We start from the raw sequence: 20,371 nt of genomic DNA on the forward strand, positions 1-20,371 counted from the left end.
TGGTCAAAGGACACTGAGGCTGTCTACAAGAGGGGTCAGAGCCATCTCTATTTCCTGAGGAGACTGAGGTCCTTTAACATCTGCCGGATGATGCTGAGGATGTTCTACGAGTCTGTGGTGGCCAGTGCTATCATATCTGCTGTTGTGTGCTGGGGCAGCAGGCTGAGGGTAGCAGACACCAACAGAATCAACAAAGTTATTCGTAAGGCCAGTGATGTTGTGGGGATGGAACTGGACTCTCTGACGGTGGTGTCTGAAAAGAGGATGCTGTCCAAGTTGCATGCCATCTTGGTCAATGTCTCCCATCCACTACATAATGTACTGGTTGGGCACAGGAGTACATTCAGCCAGAGACTCATTCCATTGAGATGCAACACAGAGCGTCATAGGAAGTCATTCCTGCCTGTGGCCATCAAACTTTACAACTCCTCCCTTGGAGGGTCAGACACCCTGAGCCAATAGGCTGGTCCTGGACTTATTTCCTGGCATAATTTACAGATTACTATTTAACTATTTATGGTTTTATTACTATTTATTATTTATGATGCAACTGTTACGAAAACCAATTTCCCCCGGGATCAATAAAGTATGACTATACTATACTATACTATACTATAGCAAATGATAAGGAACTGAGGACTATTGATGAACTGAGAGACCAAGGGATTCAAATCCAGGATTCTCTGAAATTGGGTCAGTAGCCAGGTCTGAGGTCAGTTCGCAGGTTGATTGGCACCTGCGAACAGTTGGAGCTAGCGTCGGGGGCCAGGGTCAACCGCACGAAGAGCGAAGCCATGCTCTTTGGCAACTGGCCCGACCAATCCAGCGTCCCCTTCACCATCAGGTCTGACCACGTGAAGGTGTTGGGGATCTGGTTAGGAGGGGCGGAGGCGTGCAACAAGAACTGGCAGGAGCGGACTGCCAAGGTGAAACAGAAACTGGGACTGTGGGGAGGGCGCTCCCTGTCGATAACGGGCAAGAACCTGGTCATCAGGTGTGAAGTGCTCTCAGGGCTGCTGTACTTGGCGCAGGTCTGGGCGTCCCCCGCTCCTACAGCTCGGAAATCACCCGGGCTGTCTTCAGATTCATCTGGGGATCCAAGATGGAGCAGGTGAGATGGACCCTCATGCACAAGTCCCTGGACAATGGGGGCAAGAACGTCCCCAATGTTGCCCTCACCCTGATGGCCAGCTTCGTATGTGGCTGCATTAGGTTGTGTGTAGAGCCCAGGTATGTGGGCACCAAGTACCACTATGTGCCCAGGTTCTACTTGTCGCCCTGGCTACGAAGGATGGGCCTGGCCCCACTCCCGCGCAACGCCCCAGTCAGCTGGTCGTTGCCGGCATACCTGTCCTACGTAGCAAAGTTCTTCCAGGAGAACGCCTTTGACCACAGGGCCATCAGGCAGTGGTTGGCACGTAGTGTCCTGCAGGCACTGCAGGAGAAGGACGTGATGGACACAGTGGGGTGGTTCCCTGAGCAGACTGTCCAGTTCATCTGGCAAAATGCCTCATCGCCAGATCTAACCAACAGGCACCAAGACCTCGCCTGGCTGGTGGTGAGAGGGGCCCTCCCAGTCAGAGCCCTCCTGTACGCCCGGAACGTCGTCTCCGCACCCCACTGCCCATGGGAGGACTGCAGTGAGGAGGAGTCTGTGACCCACCTCTTTGCACACTGCCAGTTCGCAAAGAGGGTGTGGAGGAGGATGGAGGGGCTAGTGTCACGGTTTATCCCCAGCAGCTGCGTAACAGAGGACTCTCTGATCTACGGGCTGTTCCCGGGGACACACACGGAGACCAACGTCCGGTGCTGCTGGCAGATCATCAACTCGGTGAAAGATGCTCTTTGGTCGGCCCGAAACTTGATGATCTACCAGCACATGGAGATGTCCGTGGGAGAATGCTGCCGACTGGCACATTCTCGGCTGCAGGAGTACGTGCTGAGGGACGCACTGAAACTCGGTGCAGCCACCGCAAGGGCCCGGTGGGGAAGGACCACAGTATAGGTTTCTCCATCCGTGGGAGTGGGAGGGGTCAGAGGGCGGGGAGTATACCCCTCAACAATGATATGCTAAGCTGAACTACTGGAGTGCCACGTGGGTGGCTATAAATACGGATATGTACTGTGTATAATGGAAACGTATGTAAAGGATGAAAAGTTATTGAATGGTTTATTGTATATATTTATTTTTGAATAAAGTATATTTTGAAATGAAAAAAAAAGAAGGCATACAGCATGCTGGCCCTCCTTGATTGGGACGTAGAATATAAAAGTTGGGAAAGGGATAGTTAAGATAGAGGCAGGAAAGATATTGCCCCTGATAGGTGAGACTACAACTAGGGGACATAGCCTCAAGATTCAGGGGAGTAAATTTAGGATGGAGATGAGGAGGAACTGTTTTTCCCAAAGAGCAGTGATTCTGTGGAATTCTCTTCCAATGAAGCAGTGAAGGCTACCTCAGTAAATATATTTAAGGCAAGTAAGGATTGATTTTTGCATTGTAGAGGAATTAAGGGTTATGGGGAAAAGACAGGTAGTTGGAGATGAGTCCATAGTCAGATCAGTCATGATCTTATTGAATGGCAGAGCAGGCTCAGTTGCCCAGATGGCCTACTCCTGCTCCCATTTCTTACGTTCTTATGCTGTATGAGTTATTCGGTTTGAGTCTATGTGCTGCCCCCTCTGAAATGTTTACAGTGCCAGAAGTTCGATCATGTAGCAGCTGTGTGTAGGGGTAAAAAGCAATGTGGTAGATGTAGTGGAGAACTTGACTATGGTCATTGTGTATAAGGCATTAGGGCAAAATATAGCAATTGTGGAGGGGAGCATAGCTCTGCTTATGCAGTGTGTCCTGTATATAAGAAATCTGTGGAAGTGCAGAGTGTTTGGGTAGAAGTGGGCCTGTCATGTGTAGAGTCTCTTCAAAAAGTACAAAAGACAGTGTCAATGGGACTTATTAATATCCAAAAAGCAGATAGATTACAGTAAGTGTGTAAAGTGCATGATTTTCTAACAAAGCATAAATTGATCGTTGAACTGAAATGTGTCATTTTCATGGAAGATGTGGTAAATTGTATAGCACAAACTAAAAGTAGGACAGAAAAAATTAAAATTATATGAAAAGTTGCAGAAAAACATCTAGAGACAAAAGACAATTCTAGAAGGTATCAATGGTGTTTTACAAGGTGGGGTAAATAACATTCAGACTTCAGAGAAAACGGTTAATTTTTTTTTCTTTTTTCCTTTTTTTCTTTATTTTACAATGGAATACTCCAAGTTTGTTATCTATGTCAAGGGATTTTAATGCTCATTGTAGTATGTGAGGTTGTAGTGATGCAAATGTGAAAGGAATGGTGGAGGAAGACTTTCTGAAAGAGAAGTATTTGGTGTGATTGAATGACAGTCAGTAAATGGTGATATTACACCTTGCGTCAGTCTGCCAACTGTCATTAAACATTACTAGAAGACGAAGAAGCTCACGCTCTGTTTTCCTGCAGCAATAGCACCTTTAAACCAAGTCTGTTTGTTCAAAGATTCGGATTTAAAATCGATTCAATTACTTTAAATGCGGTGTTACAATTTGAATATTCTCTTAATGATGCAGAACACTGGTTTTTCCAGAGAAAGCACACAATTTACACGAGCTGAAATCCCCCTTCAGATAACATTAAGGTAAATTATGGACACTTTACACATTCTTCAATCATGTTCCCTGGCCTTGATTGCCTCATTTCCACTATAGATGTCAGTCTCTATGCACTACCATCCCCAGTCATGAAGGCCTTAAAGATCTCTGTTTCTTTCTGGACAACAGAGCTAACGATTTCCCTCCACCACACCTTCCTCTGCCTGGTGGAACTGCTCATACTGAACCATTTTTCTTTCAGCTCCTCCAATTTTCTCCAAGCCCTAGATATAGCCACATGGATCCCAACTATGCCTGCCTTTTTGTTGGCTATGTGGAGCAGTCCATTTTCTAAACACACTGTAACACTCCCCAACTCTTTCTCTGCTACATTGAAGGTTGCATTGCAGGTAGACGACAAGGTGCAAGGTCACAATCAGGTAGATCGTGAAGTGTCCACCTACAATGCTTGTCCCTCCAGCTCTTCCTTCACCCTTATCCAGGAACTTAAACAGCCATCCCTGGCAAGGCAGAGATTCACATACACCAGCCTTGTTCCTTGCATTCAGTGCTGGTGAGGTGACCTCACCGATGTAGAAGATGTCAAGTGCGATCAAGGCAGCCACCTTGCCAAGCACCTGCACACTGTCATCACTTACCAGTTGGCGCTCCCAGTTACAAACCATGTCAACTCCCCCATTCCTACGTCAACATTGTTGTTTCTGTTCACACTGTGCACCTCAGACTTCCAGTACAAATCTGAGCCTTGTCACTTTCAGAAGTTCTCTGATGACTCTGCAGAGATCGGGTGTATCAGAGATGGGCAGGAGTCAGAGGACTGGTGGATGAGTTTGAGGAGTTGTATGGGAGGAATCACCTGCTCCTGAGTGTGGCCAAAACCAGGGAGATGGTGATTGACTTCAGGAGGAAAGGACTGTGACGAGTCTTGTATACATTCTGAGAGAAGAAGTTGCAGTGGTGGAGGAGTACAAATACTTGCGTGTTCACCTCGACAACAGCCTTGACTGGAAAACCAGCAACAAGGCTGTTTACAAAAAGGGGATGAAAAAGATTCTATTTTCTAAGGAAGCCGAGATCCTTCAATGTGTGCAGCAGGAAGTTGGAGATCTTTTACCAGTCTGTTGTAGCGAGCGCAATCTTCCTCGCAGCTTTATGTTGGGCAAGCAGCATCAGTGCTGGTGATGCAAAAGGACTAAATAAACTCATCAAAAAGGCTGGATCCATCCTTGGCTACAACTTGGACTCTTTTGAGTTAGTGGTGGAGAGGAGGTCACTGAACAAACTGTTATACAGCTCTCATTACATGCACGTGCAGTTCAACTCTTTGAGTGATTATGCAGACAGTTTGAAGTTAATAACTCATCTCCTTCTACCCTAGGCCACGAACTTATCAATCACCCCTGCTGTGGACCACTTTCTGGAGGTCCGAGACACCGACTTCTACAAAGGAGGGATCCGTATGTTCCATGACCGCTGGACTAAGTGTATACATGCAGGAGGGGACTATGTTGAGTAATAAATGTGCTAGGGTTTCTAAAATTGACTCCTTCTACCTTAGGCCATGAACTTATCAATCACCCCTTGTAAAATAGTCTCTGTTTTATTATTTTGTACATTCTCGTTACACATTATTGCATATTGGTGCATTATTGTGTATATTATTATTATGTACTTATTAGTTAATATTATTTATTATTTATTATCGCTAAGCGTGTTTTTAAATGTTGCTGCTGTAATGAAATAATTTGCATGGGATCAATAAAATATTTATTATTATTATTATTTATTATTGTCATTAGATGCCTCCTCCACAGCCAGCATGAAACTAAATACAAATTAGAGGAACAGGACCTTGTATTTCACCAGGGTAGTCTTCTACTTGGTGGCATGAACATTTCATTCTTGAGCTACAGGTAACCCCTATCCTGCCCTTTCTCTCTCCTTCTGATCCACACAGATATTCTTGCACACCCCCTTCGTTCAACCGAACACGAGCCCTCTGTTATCCAGTTTCTTGCTTCTACCCCACCTGGTTCCATCTGCTTATCACATGCACATTCCACCCACTCAGTCTCCTACCCCTCTGTCTACGGCTCTCCACTGCTCTTTATCCCTCCATTTGGTTTCACTCCTCACCTTCCTCTCTTATCAGATTTCTTTTGTTGCCTTTGTATTCCACTCAAGATGATAGTTAATCTTCGACCTGAGTGCCATTTTCTGTATTACCCTTTTGGTGCTTGATTCTATTAATATCCTTAAGTCTATTGCTCTCTGTTGAGTGAATTCACTACCTCAGCCTTCACACTCTTCTGAATTTACAGCCCACTGGGTGAAGAAATTTCTCCTAATCTCAATCTACATAGCCTCCTTTTTTTTTTAAGAGATTCCTCCATGGAAGAAAACTATATATAGGATGATAGAGAATTTGATCTGATGTTTGGAAGGGTGCAATGTTCTCACAAGGAAGATGAACCTCTGTTCCTCAAGCTTGCCTGGGACCCTATTATAAAAGTGCTGGAAGCCACTAACAGACCACATTGGCTGTGGTACAGAGAATTAAAGTGATAGAGTTTGTCAAATGAGTTCAAGAAAGTTTCCTTAATATATAATGGCCTCAACTAATGAGAGTGTGACCCTGGATCTCCTATCAGGGAATGAGGCAGGGCAGGTGACAGGTGTGCGTGCAGGGGAACACTTTGTATCTAATTGTGGAGAAGGATAGGACTGATCCTCCAGCTGAGATTCTCAGTTGGAGAAAGGCTAATTTTGATTGGCATCAGAAAGGATCTGGCAAGTGTGGACTGGGATAGGTTGTTTCCTGGCAAAGGGATGCTTTTAAAAGTGAAAGAGTACAGAGTTTGTATGTTCCTGTTAGAATAAAAGGTAAGGTTAACGGATTTATGGAACCTTGGTTTGAGGGTTATTGAGGCCCTGGTTAAGAAGGAGGTGCTTGACAGGTATAGGCAGCAAGGAACTAATGAAGTGCTTGAGGGTATAAGAAAAGCAAGAAAAAACTAAAAGAAGGCAAGAAATTGCACTAGCAGACATGGTGAAGGAGAATCCCATAGGCTTCTACAAATACATTAAGAGCAAAAAGATAGCAATGGATAGATATGGTCTGCTTGAGGTTCAGTTTGTTAATCTATGCGCTGTCTAGATGCATAAATCAGGGTGCACTTCACTGAATACAGCTCAGCACTCAACACTATTATCTCCTCAAAACTAATCAATACACTCCAAAACCTTGACCTTGATACCTCCTTGTGCAATTGCATCTTCGATTTCCTCACTTGCAGACCCCAATCGGAACAGATTGGCAGCAACATCTCCTCCATAATCCCTATTACCACAAGTACACCACGAGGTATTCTTGTGGATACCCTGATCTACTCACTTTATACTTATGACTGTGAGGCTAAGTACAGCTCCAACAGCACTATTGTCCACTGAATCAAAGGTGCTGGCGAATTGGAATTTCGGAGGGAGGTTGAAAATCTGGTTGAGTGATGCCACAACAGCCTCTCATTCAATGTCAGTAAAACCAACGAACGGATTATTGACGGCAGGAGGAAGAAATTGGGGGTTAATGAGCCAGTGTTCACTGGGGTTCAGAGGTGGAGAGGGTCAGTAACTTTGAATAGCTGGGCACTATCATATTAGAGGACCTGCCAGAAGACCAGCACGTAGTGCCGTTTCAGAGAAGGCATAGCAGCATCGTTACTTAGAAATTTGCACATGTCATCTAAAACGTTGACAAAGTTCTATAGAGGCACAGTGGAGATTATCCTAACTGGTTGCATTATGGCCTGTTTTTTAAACACCAATGAACAATAATTCAAAATCCTACAAAAAATGCAGCCCAGTCCATCACATCTAAGCCCCAGCCCACCACTGAGCACACCCCTAAAGAGTATTGTCACAAGAAAGCAGCATCTATCATCCAGGACCCCCACCATCCAGTCCAGGAGCCTTGGGTCCCTTCGCACCAGATTCAGGAGCAGTTATTACCCTTTAACCATCAGGCTCCTGAACTAGCATGGATAACTTCACCCCCCTCAACACTGAACTGATCACCAAGCACAACCCATGAACTCACTTTTAGTGACTGACAATAGACAACAGACAATAGACAATAGATGCAGGAGTAGGCCATTCGGCCCTTTGAACCAGCACCGCCATTCAGTGTGATCATGGCTAATCATCCACAATCAGTATCCAGTTCCTGCCTTATCTCCATAACGTTTGATTCTGCTATCTTTAAGAGCTCTATCCATCTCTTTTTTGAAAGCATCCAGAAACTTGGCCTCCACAGCCTTCTGGGGCAGAGCATTCCATACATCCACCATTCTCTGAGTGAAAAAGTTTTTCCTCAACTCCGTTCTAAATGGCCTACCCCTTATTCTTAAACTGTGGCCTCTGGTTCTGGACTCACCCATCAGCGGGAACATGCTTCCTGCCTCCAGCGTGTCCAATCCCTTAATAATCTTATGTGTTTCAATAAGATCCCCTCTCAGCCTTCTAAATTCCAGGGTATACAACCCCAGTCGCTCCAATCTTTCAACATATGACAGTTCTGCCATCCCGGGAATTAACCTTGTGAACCTACGCTGCACTCCCTCAATAGCAAGAATGTCTTTCCTCAAATTTGGAGACCAAAACTGCACACAGTACTCCAAGTGTGGTCTCACCAGGGCCCTGTACAGCTGCAGAAGGACCTCTTTGCTCTTATACTCAATTCCCCTTGTTATGAAGGCCAGCATGCCATTAGCTTTCTTCACTGCCTGCTGTACCTGAATGCTTGCTTTCAGTGACTGATGTACAAGAACACCTAGATCTCGTTGTGCTTCCCCTTTTCCTAACTTGACTCCATTTAGATAATAATCTGCCTTCCCGTTCTTCCCACCAAAGTGGATAACCTCACATTTATCCACATTAAACTGTATCTGCCATGCACCTGCCCACTCACCCAGCCTGTCCAAGTCACCCTGCATTCTCATAACATCCTCCTCACATTTCACACTGCCAACCAGTGTTCTCACCATTATTTATTTATTTACTTATTCCCTTACTTATTATTTATTTGTTTGCTTTTGTTGTATTTACACATATTGTTTTTTGCACATTGGTTGCTTGTCAGTCTCTGTGTGTAGTTTTTCACTGATTCTATTGTATATCTTTATTCTACTGTGAATGCCAGAATGAAAATGATCCTTAGGATTGTATAATGGTGACATATAGGTATTTTGATAATAAATCTACTTTGAAGTATCACTTTGATAATAAATCTACTTTGGAAAGTGTATAGTCATGCACTTTGGTGGAAGAAATAAACCGGCAGACTATTATTTAGATGGAGAGAGAATTCAAAATGCAGAGATGCAAAGGGACCTGGGAGTCCTTGTGCAAGATACCCTAAGGGTTAACCTCCAGGCTGAGTCGGTTACAAAGAAGGTAAATGTAATGTTGGCATTCATTTCTAGAGGTATAGAATATAAGAGCAGGGATGTGATGTTGAGGGTCTATAAGGCACTCGTGAGACCACACTTGGAGTATTGTGTACAGTTTTGGGTTCCTTATTTTAGAAAGGATATACTGACATTGGAGAGAGTTCAGAGAAGATTCACGAGAATGAGGATATGAGGAATGTCTGGTAGCTCTTGGGCTGTATTCCTTAGAGTTCAGGAGAATGAGGGGGGATCTCATAGAAACATTCCGAATGTTAAAATGCCTGAACAGATTAGATATGGCAAAGTTATTTCCCATGGTAGTGGATTCTCAGACAAAAGGGCACGATTTCAGGATTGAAGGACGTCTTTTTAGAACTGAAATGTGGAGAAATTACTTTAGTTGGAGGGTGGTAAATCTATGGAATTTGTTGCCATGAGCAGCTGTGGAGGCCAAGTTGTTGGGTGTATTTAAGGCAGAAATAGATAGGTTCTTGATTAGCCTGGAGATCAAAGGGTATGGGGAGAAAGCAGGGGAGCAGGGATGACTGGAAGAATTGGATCAGCCCATGATTGAATGGCAGAGCAGACTCGATGGGTCGAATGGCTTACTTCTGCTCCTATATCTTATGGTCTTAAATTTGGAGCCAAAAAAGTGGGAGAGGTCTTAAATTGATTTTTTCTTGCATCTGTATTTGCATTGGGAGACTGTCATAGAATCTGTTAAACTGAGGCAAAACAGCAATGAGGTTATGGACCAGTTAGGGATGACAGAAGAGAAGGAGCTTTCTGTCTTGCTGAAAAATAGGGTGGATAAGTCCCCAGGGTCTGACAAGGTATCCCTCAGTCCTTGTGGGAGGCTAGTCCAGAAACTGCCCTCGCAGAATTATTTAAAACATCCTTAACCGTAAGTAAGATGGAGGACATCTAAAGTTGTTCTATTGTTCAAGAAAGCCTCTATTAATAAGCTGGGAAATTATAGGCAATGAGTCTTGATATCAGTAGTGGTAAAATTATTAAGGGACTGGATAATTAAGTCTTTGGATAGACAGGGCCTGATTAGGGATTGTCAACATGGTTTAATGCATGGTAGGTTGTGTCTAACCAATCTTCTAGAGTCTTTTGAGGAGTTTTCCAGGAAAGTTGATGAAGGAAAATTAGGAGATGTTGTCCACATGGACCTCAGCAAGGCCTTGACAAAGTCTCACATGGGAGGTTTGTCAAGAAGGTTGAGTTGCTTGACATTCAGGATGGGGTAGTAAATTGGATTCAGAAGCCACAGAGTGGTGGTAGACTGGAGGACTGTGACTAGCTGTGTGTGCAAGGATTGGTGCTGGATCCATTGTTGTCTCTTATCTATATCAACAATCTGGATGATAATGTGGATGATGGGATCAGCGCAATTGCAGATGACACCCAGTTATGGGGTGTAGTGGACAATGAGGAAAGCTATCAAAGCTTGCAGCATGATTTGGAAAAATGAGCTGAAGAATGGCAGATGGAATTTAATGCAGACGATGTAAGGGCTGGAATACAAAGTGAATGACAGGGCACTGAAAAGTGTAGTGGAACAGAGGGATATGGGAGTACAGATCCAAATTCCTTGAACATGGCTTCACAGGGAAGTAAGTTTGTAAAGGGAGATTTTGGCATATTGGGCTTCATAAATTATGTATTGATATCAGGAGTTGGGATGTTGAAGTTCTATAAGGTGTTGCTGAGACCAAACTTGGAGTATTATGTGCAAACAGGAGAAAATCTGCAGATGCTGGAAATTCAAGCAACACACACAAAATGCTGGTGGGACACAGCAGGCCAGACTGCATCTATAGGAAGAAGCACAGTCGACATTTTGGGGCCGAGACCCTTCGTCAGGATATGTGCAATTTTGGTCACCTACCTACCAGAAGGATATCAATAAGATTAGCTTTGGCTCTGTGGGAGAAGCCAGAGGGTGGTTGTAGATGGTTGCCTCTCTGAATGGAGGCCTGTGACTGGTGGAGTGTCGCAGGGATCGGTGCTGGGTCCATTGTTGTTTGTCATCTATATCAGTGATCTGGATGATAATGTGGTGAACTGGATCAGCAAATTTGTGGATGAAACCAAGAATGGGGGATGTAGAGGACAGTGAGGAAGACCATCATGGCGTTGTAGAGGGATCGGCATCAGCTGGAAAAATGGGCTGAAAAATATCAGGTAGAATTTAATGCAGAGAAGTGTGAGGTGTTGCACTTCAGTAGGACCTACCAGGGTAGATCTTACACAGTAAGGCACTGAGGAGTGTGGTAGAACAAAGTGATCTGGGAATACAGGTACATAATTTGTTGAAAGTGGTGTCACAGGTAGATATGGTCATAAAGAAAGCTTTTGGCCTTCCTAAATCAATGTACTGAGTACAGAAGATGGGATGTTATGTTGAAGTTCTATAAGGTATTGGTGAGGCCTAATTTGGAGTATTGGGTGCAGTTTTGGTTACCTACCAACAGGAAAGGTATGTATAAGGTTGAACATGTACAAAGAAGATTTACAAGGATGTTGCCAGAACTGGATAACCTGTGTTATAAAGAAAGATTGAATAGGTTAGGACTTAATTATTTAGAACGTAGAAGATTGAAAGGAGATTTGATAGAGATATACACAATTATGAGGGCTATAGACAGAGTAAATGGAACCAGGCTTTTTCCACTGAGATTGGATGAGACAACAAGCAGAGGTCATGGGTGAAGGGTGAAAGGTGTAAAGTTTAAGGAGAACACGAGGGGAACTTCTTCACTCAGAGGGTTGTGGGACTGTGGAATGAGCCGTCAGCACAAGTGATGCATGTGAGCTCAATTTCAAAATTTGGTTACGTACATGGGTGGTAGGGCTATGGTCCCAGTGCCCGTTGATGGAGGTAAGCAGTGTAAATGTTTTCAACATGGATTAGATGGACTGATAGGCCTGTTTCTGTGCTGTACCACTCTATGACTCTATAGAAGCTTTAGAAAGGGTACAGAAAAGACTTACCAGGATACTGCCTGGATTAGAGAGCATGTCTGTGAGGATAAGTTCAGTAGATTCTTTTTCTTTGCAGTGAAGGAGGATGAAAGTTGATAGAGGTGTACAATATAATAAGAGGCATAGATCGAATGGATAGCCAGATACATTTTTCCAGGGTTGAAATGTCTAATAGCAGGGGGCATAATTTTAAGATTAAAACTCCTGAAGTTTGCAGACAACACAACTGTCATTGGCCTTATCCGAGATGGTGATGAGTCTGCATACAGACGGGTGGTGGAACGGCTGGCCCTCTGGTGTGGTCAGAACAAGCTGGAGCTAAATACGCTCAAGACTGTGGAGATGACAGTGGACTTCAGGAGGAGCCCCCCCAGTACTCCCCCCACTCACTATACTCAACAGTATTGTGTTTGCTGTGGAGACCTTCAGGTTTCTGGGTGTCACAATCTCCCAGGACCTGAAGTGGACACCCAACGCAGACACTCTTATCAAAAAGGCTCAGCAGAGGTTGTATTGAGGAAGTACAACCTGCCTCAGGAGCTGCTGATTCAGTTCTATTCAGGAATAATTCAGTCTGTTCTCTGCTTGTCCATCACTGTCTGGTTTGGATCAGCTACCAAACAAGACAAGATAGACTCCAAAGAACCGTCAGGGCTGTGGAAAGGATTATTGGTGTGAAGCTGCCCTTGATCCAGGACTTATATGCATCTAGAGTCAGGAAGCGAGCAAGCAGCATCATTGTAGACCCATCACACCCTGGACATCACCTGTTCCAACTCCTTCCTTCTGGTAGGTGCTTTAGATCACCGTATGCCAGGACAAATAGGTACAACGACAGTTTCTTTTCGTATGCCATCAGTCTTACGAACACTTGAATTTTAGTCTATTATAAACCAAGTCCATCTGTACATACACAGGTATACCTCATTGTATATACTTCACGATTATTTGCACTATTGTTTTGTTTGCTTTTTGATTTTGTACAACGAGAGCTCAGGGAAACCAGCATCGAATTCCCTGTACATGTCCACATACTTGGTGATAAAAAAGGATTCAAAAATATTCAAAAAAATTAGAGGAAAGGATAGGGGGATGTCAGAGGTGAGGTATATTTTTTTACAGAGTTGACAGAATGAACTCTTGAAGAGCTGGGGTGGTGGTAGGGACACTGCTAACACATTTCTGCACAGCACATTCACACTTTCACTAACACACACCAGCTAATTTTTCCTCCCTTGTTCTCTCATTCCCTTTCCATTTTGCTGTCTACCTCACTGCAACATTTTCTCTACAGTTCCTCTGCTGCTGTGCTTAACTCATGTCGACCATTGTTGCTGCTGCTTTCTCTCAATACCTTTCTGCCTGCTCCTCCTGCCCTTTCCCCAATTCCAATGTTCTCTCCCTGTATTTCTACCAATCAGAAAATAGGAATGAGCCAAAAACAGTGGAAGCAGACAAACCAAATGTTCTTGTTCTTGCCATGTTGTTGAAGGAGTGGAGACTGCCATTTTGTGAGACTGTTCTTGAAGTCGCCATTTTGTGAACTGGTTCTTGCTGTGAATGGTATATGTGTTGCCCTTAAGGCATTTATTTGACTTTGTTGGGTCTACGTTTTAAATGATTTGTTTGTAACTATTTTCTAGTTAAAGTTAAAGGTTGAAAATTATGTTGCAGTATAACAAAGGTAAATCCATTGTTAATGGTATATCGCGGCATGTGATGACGTCACTTCCAGTTTCACCGCATCTTGTGTGTAACCTCCAGTTCGGAGAAGGTGTAAAGGTGGGTGCCATGCGTGCAGCATGATCGTGAAGAGACCGTTTCTACCCACAAAGAAACATTATAGAAGCAACGCCGTAAGTTCATAAGAAAGTATTTGAAGTGAAAATATGCGGTTTCTGTTAAGGAAGCAGTGGTTCGGGTGGCGCGCATGTCGGCTTTTCAATTTCAAATGCGGGGTGGGCTTGAGCCCGGCGGTGGTTTGACGAGACCCCCTCACCCGCTACTTGGGCGACTGGAGACACTTGCTAAAAGAAGAGAGCGCGCGTAGTCTCCAGAATGAAACAGATGCTGTATATGTTTGTATTTTTTTATCAACAGTTTTCACCATACGATGTTAATGTGGAAGAGTGCACAGTAAATGGTTAACCTTACTATGACTCTGTCTTCATTGGCTCCGGTTTAACTTGGTGTTTAGTCAGAGTTTCAACACACTGCATGAGAACACTACAGTATAATTCACAAGGATGTTGCTGGGATCTGAAGACCTGAATTATAAGGAAAAGTTGAATAGGAAAGGACTTTATTCCCTGGAGCAGAGGACAATGAGGGGAGATTTGATAGAGGGATCCAAAATTTTGAGGGATATGAATGATAAGTGCAAGCTGTCTTTTTCAGTGAGGTTGGGTGAAACTGGAACTAGAGATCATAGCTTAAGGGTGAAAGATGAAATATTGAAGTGGAACACCTTCACTCAGAGGGTGAGGTAAGTGTTGAACAAGCTCCAGTGGAAATGGTGAATTTCAAAATTAAGAGAAATTTGGATGCGTACATGGATGGGAAGGGTATGGAGGGCTATGGTGCAAGTGCAGGTCGATGGGATTAGGCAGAATAACACGGACTAAATGGAGCAAAGGGCCTGTTTATGTTCTGTAGTGCTTTACGACACGGTGGCTTCAGTAGACCAATACACGTGAAAAATCAGTTGATTTTTGCAACCATACCTCCACAGTATTGTAATGAATGGCATCAAAAGCACACTTGATTAAAAAAAAATACTGAACATGGGGGAAAAGGGTATCTAGTTACACTATTTGTAGGAACAGATATATGCATCCCAGAGTGCTTAAGGAAGTGGCCCAAGAAATAGTGGATGCATTAGTGATAATTTTTCAAAACTCGTTAGATCCTGGACTAGTTCCTGAGGATTGGAGGGTGGCTAATGTAACCCCACTTTTTAAAAAAGGAGGGAGAGAGAAACCGGGGAATTATAGGCCGGTTAGCCTAACGTCAGTGGTGGGGAAACTGCTGGAGTCAGTTATCAAGGATGTGATAACAGCACATTTGGAAAGCGGTGAAATGATCGGACAAAGTCAGCATGGATTTGTGAAAGGAAAATCATGTCTGACGAATCTCATAGAATTTTTTGAGGATGTAACTAGTAGAGTGGATAGGGGAGAACCAGTGGATGTGGTATATTTGGATTTTCAAAAGGCTTTTGACAAGGTCCCACATAGGAGATTAGTGTGCAAACTTAAAGCACACGGTATTGGGGGTAAGGTATTGGTGTGGGTGGAGAATTGGTTAGCAGACAGGAAGCAAAGAGTGGGAATAAACGGGACCTTTTCAGAATGGCAGGCGGTGACTAGTGGGGTACCGCAAGGCTCAGTGCTGGGACCCCAGTTGTTTACAATATATATTAATGACTTGGATGAGGGAATTAAATGCAGCATCTCCAAGTTTGCGGATGACACGAAGCTGGGTGGCAGTGTTAGCAGTGAGGAGGATGCTAAGAGGATGCAGGGTGACTTGGATAGGTTGGGTGAGTGGGCAAACTCATGGCAGATGCAATTTAATGTGGATAAATGTGAAGTTATCCACTTTGGTGGCAAAAATAGGAAAACAGATTATTATCTGAATGGTGGCCGATTAGGAAAAGGGGAGGTGCAACGAGACCTGGGTGTCATTATACACCAGTCATTGAAAGTGGGCATGCAGGTACAGCAGGCGGTGAAAAAGGCGAACGGTATGCTGGCATTTATAGCGAGAGGATTCGAGTACAGGAGCAGGGAGGTACTACTGCAGTTGTACAAGGCCTTGGTGAGACCACACCTGGAGTATTGTGTGCAGTTTTGGTCCCCTAATCTGAGGAAAGACATCTTTGCCATAGAGGGAGTACAAAGAAGGTTCACCAGATTGATTCCTGGGATGGCAGGTCTTTCATATGAAGAAAGACTGGATGAACTGGGCTTGTACTCGTTGGAATTTAGAAGATTGAGGGGGGATCTGATTGAAACGTATAAGATCCTAAAGGGATTGGACAGGCTAGATGCAGGAAGATTGTTCCCGATGTTGGGGAGGTCTAGAACGAGGGGTCACAGTTTGAGGATAGAGGGGAAGCCTTTTAGGACCGAGGTTAGGAAAAGCTTCTTCACACAGAGAGTGGTGAATCTGTGGAATTCTCTGCCACAGCAAACTGTTGAGGCCAGTTCATTAGCTATGTTTAAAAGGAAGTTAGATATGGCCCTTGTGGCTACAGGGGTCAGGGGGTATGGAGGGAAGGCTGGGTTCTGAGTTGGATGATCAGCCATGATCATAATAAATGGCGGTGCAGGCTCGAAGGGCCGAATGGCCTACTCCTGCACCTATTTTCTATGTTTCTATGTTTCTATGTACGTACATCAGCTTTAGAGGTTGTATGTAATGGTGTTCTTAGATTGAGTGCCGTAGCCTGTAGTTGAAGTTTTTTGAGGTTACGGAACCATTATGTAAGGATTGACACCATGACACTAACTCACTCTATCCCTCTGTACTATGAGCAGAATTGGGCATACCCATCACTGTCAAGGGACAATCAAATGAGGCACAACTTCGGGGGACTGGTAACAATAGACAACACCTTTTTGAGGTGTTGTTCAGCTGTTTCACCCTGTTCCTTGAAGAAGACTTGGATACTATAGAGGCAGTTGTTTAGTTGTGTCCATCTCTTTGTGACCTCATGGACCATTGGGTCCATAGGGTTTCCATGGCAAGATATGGAAGTAGGTTGCCAGGCCTTTCTTCTGCACAGATGCTGCTGCTGCCCGGGTTGGGACCCGGCTGGGTTGGATCTCAGGACTATTTGCCTTGAAGTCCAGTGCTGATGCCACTACCCCACCAGCCAGCCCATGATGGAGCCGACTAATTTTACAACTCTTTGCAGCTTACTTCGATCACTATGAAACATATGGGAATAAGGGTGTCAAAGGTATGGGGAAAAATCAGGAGAATGGGCTTGAGACACTGAACAGTCTGAAGATAAGTAAGTCACCTGGATCAGCTGGTGTACACCCCGGGCTTCTGAAAGAGGTGGCTGAAGAGATTGTGGAGGCATTAGTAATGATCTTTCAAGTATTACTAGATTCTGGAATAGTTTCAGAAGACTGGAAAATTGCAAATATCACTCCACTCTTCAAGAAGGAAGAGAGGCAGAAGAAAGGAATCTATAGGCCAGTTAGTCTGCCCTCGGTAGTTGGGAAGATGTTGGAATCTATTACTAAGGATAGGTCTCAGGGGTACTCAGAGGCATGTGATAGAATAGACTGTAGTCAGCATAGTTTCCTCAAGAGAAAATTTTGCCTGACAAATCTGTTGGAATTCTTTGAAGAAATAAGAAGCAATTTAGACAAAGGAGAATCAGTTGATATTGTGTACGTGGATTTTCAGAAGGCCTTTGACAAATATCACACTGAGGCTGCTTAACAAGCTATGAGCCCATGGTATTACAGGAAAGATTCTAGCATGGATAAAGCATTGGTAGATTGGCAGAAGGCAAGAATGGGAATAAAAGGAGCCTTTTGCTGGTGACTAGTGGTGTTTCACAGGGGTCTGTGTTGGGACCGATTCTTTTTACGTTATATGTTAATGATTTGGATGATGGAATTGATGGCTTTGTTATAAAGTTTGCAGACAATATGAAGATAGGTGGAGGGGAAGGTAGTTTTAAGAAAGCAGAGAGGCTATAAGAACTTAAATTAGGAGAATGGGCAAAGAAATGACAGATGGAATACAGTGTCAGGAAGTGTGTGGTCATGTACTTTGGTAGAAGGAATAAAAGCATAGGCTATTTTCTAAATGGAGAGAAAATTCACAAATCTGAGGTGCAGTTTTGTGCCTCTTATTTAAGAAAGCACATGCTGAGATGTTCACGAAAATGCTTACAGGATTGAATGGCTTGTCATATGAAGAGTGTTTGATGATTTTGGGTCTGTATTCACTGGAATTCAGAAGAATGAGGGGTGGCCTCATTGAAATCTATCGAATGATGGAAGGCCTCGATAGAGTGGATGTGGAGAGGATGTTTCCTGTGGTGGGAGAGTCCAAGACCAGAGGACACACATTCAGAATCGAGGGGTGTCCTTTTAGAATGGAGATGAGGAGGAATTTCTTTAGCCAGGGAGTGACGAATATGTGGAATTCTTTGCCACAAGCATATCTGGAGGCCTAGTTTTTATGTATATTTAAGGCAGAAGTTGATAAATTCTTGTTTGGTCAGGGCATGAAGAGATATGGGGAAAAGGCGGAGATTGGGGCTGAGAGGAAAATTGGATCAGTCATGATGAAATTGTGGATCAGTCTGAGTGAGCCAAACGGCCTAATTATGCCCCTATATCTTATGCTCTAGTCTGTTTTCTTCAATATTGTTAGTTTTTTCATGACAAGATTAGTAGTGAGGAGGAGGAACAGTATTAATTTGTTGCAAGGGTTAACTGTTGGCTTTACTCATGATAGGCAGAGCAACAAACAAAAAGGAGATGGTCTCCATTTTGAGAATTCTTGCTTTGAGGTGGAAGTTCTGCTGGGATGTTAAAGTGTGGGTTTAGTGACTGAGCTTAAGTGAGGAGGATGACTAAGGCAAGGTAATGGTTTTCCGTTTTTCTTAAGTCATGAAAAAGGCTGTAATGGGCAGTCATTGGAGTGTCATGTTATTCCCATGAGATGTGGAGATGACGGAGAGTTCCCTGGTGACTATGTCTGTCGTAAGTGTATCTAACTGCAGCTCCTCTCAAGTTGTGTGGATCAACTGGAACAGCTACCAGACCTGGTGAGGAGCCTACAGGAGGTAGAGTCTTATAGACAAGGGCCTCTATGAAGTGGTGACGCCAAAGGTTCAGTTAGAAATGTGTGTCTCTGCCAGGTAGGGCAGAGAGGTAGTGCAGGATGCACCTGTGGCCATCCCCTCTCAAATAAATATACTGCTGTGGATACTGTTGGGGAAAATAACCTCTCTGAGCATCAGCCAGATCAGTGGCACCACTGGTATAGCAGGGTCGGGCAAAGGCTAGTCTAAAGTAGTGATGGGGGTACATATAAGTGTTCTGTGACTGTGACTGAGACTCCAGGACAATTTGAAAGAGAAGGATGAGCTGCTGCAACTGATGGTCCATGTTGATACTAATGTCACAGACAGGAAGACAGATGAGATCGTGCAAGGAGAATTTAGAAAGTTAGGCAGAAAGTTAAAAAGCAGGATCCCTAAGGTTGAACTTTCTGGTACTGATGGGCTAAAGCGGATTTAATTGAATGCAAGGACTATTATGCGTAAGGCAGATGAACTGAAAGTCCAGGATAGGTACATTGAACAACGATGATGTAGTCATTACAGAGACTAGGTTGAGAGAATGGCAGGACTAATAGAGGAGGGTACAAAAACCATGGGACAGTTGCACTAATGACCAGGCAGAATGTCACAGGGGCACTGAGAGACTTCATTAATTGAGTCCATATGGGTAGTGCTTGTGATTTAGAAAGGTGTGATCTTTATGATAGCATTATACTATAAGCTGCCCAATAGCCAGGAGGAGATTATGGAAAGATGTAAAAGCAGCAGTGTAATTGTAATGGGTGACTTTAATTTCCCCAATTAACTGTGACTCCCTTAGTGCTAGAAGCTTGTATGGACAGAATTTTAAGCTGCATCAAGGAAGGTTTCTTGGCATCATTGGCAGACGATAAAACCATCCAAAAGCCATACAAGACAACAATTTCGGAAAGAAGCCTGGTCAGGCAATCAGTGTTTCAGTGGGAAACCATTTCTGGAGCAGGAATCATAATTCCATAAGTTTTCAAATGTTTATGCATAAAGATGAGACTAGATCTTGGTGGAAAATATTAAATTGGGGAAAGGCTAATTACAACAATATCATGTAGGAGCTAGAGAAAATGTATTGGATGTTGCTGTAATTTGGCAAGACTTTCTTGCACATATGTAAGTTGTTTAAAGGCCAGCTGGTCAGAATTCAGGATCAATATGTTCCTGTGGGTAAGAAACGCAAGAGGGCAAAGTTTTGGAACTTTGGATAATGAAAAATGTTGCAAATGTGGTCAAAAATAAAAAGAAAACATATGTAAGGTTTAAGGAGCTAAATCTGGACAAGGCCTTGGAGGAATATAAAGGAAGCTGGAGAAAAGTTAAATAGGCAATCAGAAAACTTAATAGGGTCCATGAAATGATGAAAGAGATTTCCAAGGTATTCATTAAAAATGAGGTTAACTTGGGAGCAGGTAGCACCAATTAAGGACAAAA

The sequence above is a fragment of the Mobula hypostoma genome, chromosome 10 (genome assembly GCF_963921235.1).
Source record: "Mobula hypostoma chromosome 10, sMobHyp1.1, whole genome shotgun sequence".
Taxonomy (NCBI): Eukaryota; Metazoa; Chordata; class Chondrichthyes; order Myliobatiformes; family Myliobatidae; genus Mobula; species Mobula hypostoma.